The sequence below is a fragment of the Tamandua tetradactyla genome, chromosome 5, assembly GCF_023851605.1.
Source record: "Tamandua tetradactyla isolate mTamTet1 chromosome 5, mTamTet1.pri, whole genome shotgun sequence".
Classification (NCBI taxonomy): domain Eukaryota; kingdom Metazoa; phylum Chordata; class Mammalia; order Pilosa; family Myrmecophagidae; genus Tamandua; species Tamandua tetradactyla.
Window position 1 is genome coordinate 119,183,358 of NC_135331.1, and position 8,246 is coordinate 119,191,603.

Below are 8,246 nucleotides of genomic sequence, written 5' to 3' on the forward strand. Positions count from 1 at the left end.
TTTCCCAAGTAAGGAGGTGGACGGCAGTGAGTTTGCTTGTCGTGTTGGCTGAAAGAGAGAGGCCACATCTGAGCAACAAAAGAGGTTCTCTTGGGGGTGACTCTTAGTCCTAATTTTAAGTAGGTTTGGACTATCCTTTGTGGGGTTAAGTTTCATATGAACAAACCCCAAGATTGGGGGCTCAGCCTATTGCTTTCCTACCCCATATTATTGACAGCCTCTTTCAACATGAAAAAGTTAGAATGGCCATAGCCCAAACACCCCTAAAGAGTGGAATAGAAAGACCAAAAGTGATGCTGGAGTTATACAGAGAAGGTGGGGTTTAACAAGTGAATATGATTGCTGAATCATTAAATTGATATTTCTTTTAGTCTCCAGTATCATAGAGCAGCTAGAAGTAAAAACCTAAAATTGTGGAATTGTAGCCATACCAAACTCTGAAATCTGTTTTACAACATAATTGTGTTGCTGTGCTTTGAAATTTATTGCCTTTTTTGTATACATGTTATTTTTCACAAAAAAAGAAAAGAAAAAAAAGTCAATTGTGATGATAAAAAAAATATTTATTCCTTCTAGTCTCCAATGTTCTGGAGCAACTAGAGGGAAAAATCTGAGGGGATGGTATGGTAGTCTGTGACAACTCTGGGATCTGTCCTGTAACAATTTGTTGAAGAGAGCTTTGAAAATTATTGGTTTTTTCCCTTCATTTCTTGGTATATATATTATGATTAAAAAAAAAAAGGAGGTAGAAGACAAATCATGGAACAGGCCAGGGACCCCAATTTCCCCCTATACATACACAGACATACTGACATGGATATCCGACCAAGTACAAAGCAGGGACAATTCAGGGGACGGACTGAAGGACAGAGGGAGGCAGCAACCTTCAAGAGTGGGCCTGCACCCAAGGGTGAATTGAGACCTGGGCCAGGGGCAGCTGTTCTGAGGGGTTATACTTGAGCAGCTTGGAGAGGAGGTCCTGGGCTCCAGTGAGCGTGGAAGGAGGGAACTTAAGGTCCACCTTGATGATGCACCAATACATCTCATTATGGTAAGCACTCTCAAAGGGTGGGTTTCCCACCAGCAGCTTATAGCGCAGTATTTCGATGCACCAGAGGTCCACTTTTTCATTGTGCATGCATCCCTCGATCATCTCTGGGGGAAGGTAGGCCAGGGTGCCACATGTCATTTTCCTCATCAGGAAGGGGGCATGCACTGACCAGCAGAAGTTGGCAATCTTGAGCTCCACCTGGAGCCCCAGCAGCAGGTATTCTGGCTTTATGTCTCTGTGAATTATCTTCTTCCTATGGCTGTACATCAGAGCATCTACCAGCTACTCCATGATCGTGGGTTTTCACTGCTCATCAAAAGTGTGGCTCTTCTGCAGCTCCTTGCAGCTCCCCACACTGGGGCATACTCCAAAATCAAGTACAGACCCTCTGCCAATCATAGAAATAGTTGTAGGGACATAGATCGTTGGGATGCTACAGATGGGCCTGGATCTCAAGACCTGCACAGCTGGTGGTCCACATGCTCCTTCTCTATCTGGGATTTGTGAGCACCAGAATGAAATGGCTTTTCTTCTCCCGAGCCAAGTATCCATTTCCAAATTTGCATTTGCCCAAAGGATGCCCAATCTCAAAGTCATCAATTGTGAAGGATGGCATTAAGAAGCTGGGCGTCCCACTGCTGTTGTGCATTATCTTCTGACCGGCAGTGAGCTGGGCATTGGAAGGCTCTAGAGTGGCCCTGGAGTGGCTCGTGAGGACAAGTGTGGATGAGGTGGCAGGCTCCTTGCAGAGGACTCTCTGTTGGCTATAGGGCCAGGCCAGGGGTGGGCAAGCTCCGGGCAAATGACTGAAGTTGCCTGTAATCTTTTAAAGACACTAAAATTAGGTTAAAACATTTTTCTTCCATATTACCCACATTTGCCATTTCTGGTGTTCTTTCTGTAGATTTAAATTTCTATCTAGTATAATTTCCCTTCTTTCTGAACAACTTCTTTTACTACTTCTTGTACTACTGGTCTCATGGTGATGAATTCTTCCACCCTTTCTCTGCTTAAAAAAACAGATCTTTAAACACCTAGGGCAATATGTAAGATTCCTCAAGGGTTCCATGCACTAGTGTAACTTACCAGAAATCTACAACCTCCAGATGGGTCTCTGGTCCAGATAAGTTTTGAAACCTAGAGGGCCCAGCCTCTCCAGAATATCAGATAGTTCCATCTCCCTACTCCATATTAGTCACAGACCCTTCCAACATAAAAAGTTAGAATGGCCATAGCCCAAACACGCCTAAAGAGAGGGATGGAAAAATCAAATGTGATAGAGTTATACAGTGAAGATAGGTGAAGATAAAATTTAACAAATGATTATGATTTCTGAATCATTAGATTGATATCTTTTTTGTATCTTAGAGCAGATAGAAGTAAAAACCTAAAGTTGTGGAATTGTAATGCATGCCAAACTCTGGAATATGTTCTACAACTAATTGTGGTGCTGTGCTTTGAAATTTATTGCTTTTTTGTTTATATGCTATTTTTCACCAAAAAAAGAAGGAAAAAAAGTCAATTGTGATGATAAAAAAATTTTAAGCCTTTTAGCCTCCTATATTCTGGAACAGCTAGAAGGAAAGAAACCTGAGAGGATCATATGGTAGCCCATGGCAAACTCTAGGATCTGTCCTGTAACTACTTGTCAAAGAGTGCTTTGAAAACTATTCTTTTTTATTTCTTTGCTTTGTATATAGGTTATACCATACAATAAAAAAGTTTTAAAAAATAAATGATGTCAATAGTTACAGAGTAGAGCATGTTTATGCATATTTAAATATAAAGACACATTTGCACATCTTTATTTCTAGTTACCACTGAAACCTGAATTGTGTCACATCTTGTGCTCTCAGGTGTTCAGAAACCTTTGAATATATTTCATTTGGGTTCCAGTATTTAATTTTTCATTGCTTATGTTTTTTGTAAGTTTGAAGTAGCTTTGGATCTGTATAGTTCACATACTTTGGGATTGTTTGTACCTGGAGAGACTTAAGATTTGACAAAATAGCATTTTGTTGCCCTATTAAAATCTCTTATGTAGTTTTTAAAAAAAAAACAGATCTTTATATGTCTTCATTTCTCCAAGTTATTTTTTGTTGGATATAGAATGCTAGAGTGACAGACGTTTTTTTCATTCAGTACTTTAAAGATGGTATTTCATTGTCCTCTGCATACTTTTTGGTGAAAATTTTGCTGCCATTCTTTTTTCATCTGTATATAATGTGTCTCCCTCCTCCCCCCACTCCACCCCATGTTGGCTGCTTTAAAAAAAAAAAAACTTTCTAAAATCTCTTTTATTTTGATGGGTCACATTTTAACTAGATACATAAAAGTAATAGCAAAAAGGAAAATGATTTATGAAAGTTCTAAGGTAACATATTTATCATACACTGAAATAATCTTTATTATGCCATTAATAAAGATAGCAGTAGTATAAAAAATAAAGATGTTTAAATGTGTGTGAATAGATAGATAGACGGATAGATGGGTGTTTATATCTATATATGCATTGTGTGTGCTATACACAGTATTACATATACTAGGTGGTTGATAATTAAGGTACAATTTCTTCTCATCTGTTGTTTTCCCTAATACCGCTATGAGTCTTATTTTGAAAAAATCCAAAATTCACATCGGCAACCCTAAATTGGTTAAGTTACACCATTATATTCTACTGGAGTTGTGAGAGGTAAGGAGGAAAGAATTGTTCTGAGGGACAAAAAGCCAAAAATAACCTCAAGCTGAAAGTATGCCTTTCCACTCGCATGTATGGCTCATTCTAGTCACACAAATAATGGTTCATTCTACTTTAAATATTTAAGAATTTAAAATTATTTCCTCCCTCAGAGGGAATTGTAACAATTGTAGGCAACCTTGGGTAAACAACTTAGGTTGCCTATTGGCTTATGAACTGGAAAGTCAAACTGTAGGTCAAGTTCCATTGGCTGCAGGAACTCAATGACTTATCAAAGATCTGGGTTTTCTGTCTCTCAGCTTTTCCTTCCACAAAGCCAGCTTATTCCAATGTTTATATCCTTCACAATAGCAATAGTTCTAGGCTAACAGTCACATTCAAAACTGTGTAGACAATAGAAAGTATGTCTTTCAGTAGGGCTTTCAGAAGAGCCAAGAAGCCTCTTTCCCAGAAACCCATAGCAAACCTCCCCTTGTGCCTTATTGGGCAGACAGGAGCCAGGAGCCCATTTCTTCTTCTTCCTTTTGTTTATTAGAGTAGTTGTAGGTTTACAGAAAAATCATGCATAAAATACAGCATTCCCATATAACACCCTATTATTAGCACCTTGTATTAGTGTGGTACATGGGTTACAAATCATGAAAGAACATCTTCATAATTGTACTATTAACAATAATCCATCATCTACAATAGGGCTCACTGTGTTGTACAGTCTTGTAGTTTTTTGATTTTTATTCTAATAACATATATACAACTCAAAATTTCTCTCTTAACAACATTCATATATATAATTCAATGCTATTAATTACTATCACAATATTGTGCTACTATCACCAATAGTCATTACCAAAAGTTTACAATCAACCCAAATAGAAACTCTGTACAATGCTTTTAAATCCTCATTCCCTACCCCCACCCCATCCTCTGATAACCAATATTTTAGATTCTGACTCTATGAGCTTGTACATTCTCATTATTTCATATTAATGAGATGATATAATATTTGTCCTTTTGTATCTGACTTATTTCAGTCAGCATGATGTCTTCAGGGTTCATCCATGTTGTCTTATGCATCGGGACTTCATTTATTTTTACAGCTGAATAATATCCCATTGTATTGGTATGCCACTTTTATTTATCCATTCATCAACTGATGGACACTTAGGTTGCTTCCATCTTTGGCAACTTTAAATAAGGCTGCTATGAACATTGGTGTGCAAATATTTACTCAAGTGCTTGCTTTCAAATCTAGGTTTATACCTAGAAGTGAGATTTCCAGGTCATATGATAATTCTATATCTAACTTTCTGAAAAACCACCACGCTGTCTTTCGCAGTGGCTCCATTATCTTACATTCCCAAGAAGAATTAATGTGTATTCCTATTTTTCCACATCATTCTCTGTTTTAGTTTGCTAATGCTGCTAGAATGAAATATACCAGAAATGGAATGGCTTTTAAAAAGGGGATTTATTACAATTATTTGCAAAGTTCCTTTAGGGGACAGGAGAGAAAGGAGGAAATATTCAACTTCCCCATCTGAGGAATTCCTGATATTCTTGCAATCAATTCAATAGGCTGAGCCATTAATCTTGGGGCTCACCTCTATGAAGCTTATTCCTGCAAAGGAGGGGCTAAGCCTTCTGATAATTATGCCTGAGAGTCACCCCCAGAGAGCCTCTTTTGTTGCTCGAAGGTGGCTTCTCTCTCTAAGCCAACTTGGCAGGTGAACTCACTGCCCTCCCCCTCTATATATATAACTTGACTCCCAGGGATGTAAATCTCCCTGGCACCATGAGACCTGACTCCTGAGGATGAGCTGGGATCCAGTACCCTCTAAATAAGGAAGCCTTCTTGACCAAAATGGGGAAGAGAGAAATGAGACAAAATAAAGTCTCAGTGGCTGAGAGATTTCAAACAGAGTCAAGAGGTTATCCTGGAGGTTATTCTTATGCATTATATAGATATCCCTTTTTAGTTTATGGAGTATTCGTGTGCCTGGAAGGAAGTACCTGAAACTGCTGAACTGTGTTCCAGTAGCCTTGATTCTTGAAGAAGACTGTATAATTAAATATGACTGTGTGATTGTGAAAACCTTATGTCTGATTCTCTTTTTATCCAAGATAAAGATAAAAAAAAATAATAGGGGGAGATAAAGGGTAAAAATTGGGTAGACTGAAATTCTGTGAGTCAATGAGAAGGAGGGATAAGGAGTATGTATGAGTTCTTATTTCTCTTTTTATTTATTTTTCTGGAGTGATGCAAATGTTCCAAAAATGATCATGTGAAGAATATACAACTCTGTGCTGGTATGTGAGCCACTGATTGTATAATATGGTTGGGCTATACGTGTGGATATTTCTCAATAAAAATATTTTAAAAACTAAAAAAAAAAAAGGGAGGGGTGGGATTTATTAAGCTACAAGTTTATAGTTCAAAGGCCTTAGAAATGTCCAAACTAAGGCATTCGGATAAAGATACTTTGACTTCAAGGAAAAGCCAAATGGCATCTGTGATTTCTTTGTCAGCATGTGACTGGCATCTGAGGTCCTTGCTCCTGGTTTGTTGCTTTGTGCTTCTGATTTCAGTGGCTTTCTCTCTAAGCATCAGTGGGCCTTCAGTTATTTTTCCTGGGCAAAACTCTGGGTTCTTGTTTGCTTAGCATCTCACGGGAAGGCATATGGGGACATCTGCTGAGCTCCTCTCTGGCTTCTGGTTTCAAATGGCCCTCAGATCCTGTAGGTCATTCTGGCATTTCCCCCTGCATCTCCAAAACGACTGTGTCTACTCTGCGTTGTCTCTTTTAAGGACTCCAGTAAACGAATCAAGACTCACTCTTATACATGCTTCAGTTAGACATTGCTACCTATCACAACTTGCTAAACCTCAAACAAAACCATTCCTGCCAATTCTAAAGGCATTATATAAGATTTTACAGAGGTTCCATGCACTAGGGTAACCTTCCAAAACCTACAACCTCCAGATGGGTCCCTGGACCAGGTATGTCCTGAAACGCAGAGGGGCCAGCCCTTCCAGAACATCAACTAGCTCCATCCCCCTATCCCATATTACTGACAACCCTTTCCAACATGAAAAAGTTAGAATGGGCATAGCCCAAATACCCCTAAAAAGTGGGAGAAAGTACAAAAATGATGGTGGAGTTATACAAAGAAGTTTGGGTTTAACAAATGAATATGAGTGCTGAATCATTATGCTGATATTTCTTTTAGCCTCTAGTATCTTATATCAGCTAGAAATAAAAAGCTAAAATTGGGGAATTGTAGCCCATAACAAAATCTGAAATCTGTTCTACAATTAATTGTTGCAATGTACTTGAAATGTATTGCTTTTATGTATATATATTAATTGAAGCAAAGGAAAAGTATAACAGAGAAGATAGGATTTAACAAATGAGTGTGACTGCTGAATCATTATACTGGTATTTCTGTTGGTCTCCAGTGTCTTGGAGCAGCTAGAAGAAAAAACAAAAAACTGTGAAACTGTAGCCCACATCAAATTTTAAAATCTGATCTATAACTATCTGTTAAAATGTACCTGGAAATTTATTGCTTTTTTGTATATATGTTACATTTCACAATTTTAAGAAAAGGTTAAAAAAAAAAAAAAGACCCACCTTGAATGGGCAGAGCCACATCTCCATCTAATCAAAAGTTCATGCCCACAATTGGGTGTGTCACAGTTCCATGGAAACAACCTAATCAAGAGGTTCTACCTTACAATATTAAAAGAACATGGCTGCCCCATAAGATTGGATTAAGATTAAAAGAACATGATTTTTCTGTGGTTCATAATAGTTTCAAGCAAGCACATTCCACCCTCTGGACCCCAAAAAGACTTGTTCCTTCCATATACAAATACATTCATTCCATCAAAATATTACAAAAGCCTTAAACCATTTCAGTAACAACACAAATTACAATACAAAGTCAAAAACAGTACAAAATCTCATCAAAGTCATTACAGGTGTGATCTATCCTAAGGCAAAATTCTCCTCTGGCTGTTCACCTGTCAAACTGAGAACATGTTATCCACTTCCAATATACAAAGATGGGACAGTCATAGGATAAACATTTCCATTTCCATAGGGAGAAAGCAAAAGGAGAACAGGGGTCACCAGACCCAAACAGTTCCGAAAACCTGCAGGGCATACTCCATTGATTTCAAAGTCTGTACCAGTTATCACTCTGGACTTGGGAGAGTGGCAGTCCTACCCTTACCAAGGGCTTATGCCATTGCCCTGTTCTCTCCAAAGGCTGTGGTGGGGGTTGCAACCTTGGGGAACTTTGGGGAGACCACATTTTTCTTGGCTCCACACTCTCCAAGCATCAGAGCAATACCCAGGCTCTCTTCTATCTTCGGGAAACATCCTCAACCTCCTCAGAACAGTGGGGTGGCAGTGAAGTCCCCCTAATCCTCAAGGAATGTACTCCACCCTCTCTGAGGCCTGAGGCCCCAAAACTCTTCCTGAACATCAAGGC

The 8,246-nt window shown here is 38.7% G+C and overlaps 1 pseudogene; it reads right to left on the reverse strand.

Moving 5' to 3' along the window:
* Nucleotides 1-886: 886 nt before the first annotated feature.
* Nucleotides 887-1,318, reverse strand: LOC143682710 (aurora kinase B pseudogene; annotated as a pseudogene).
* Nucleotides 1,319-8,246: the final 6,928 nt, after the last annotated feature.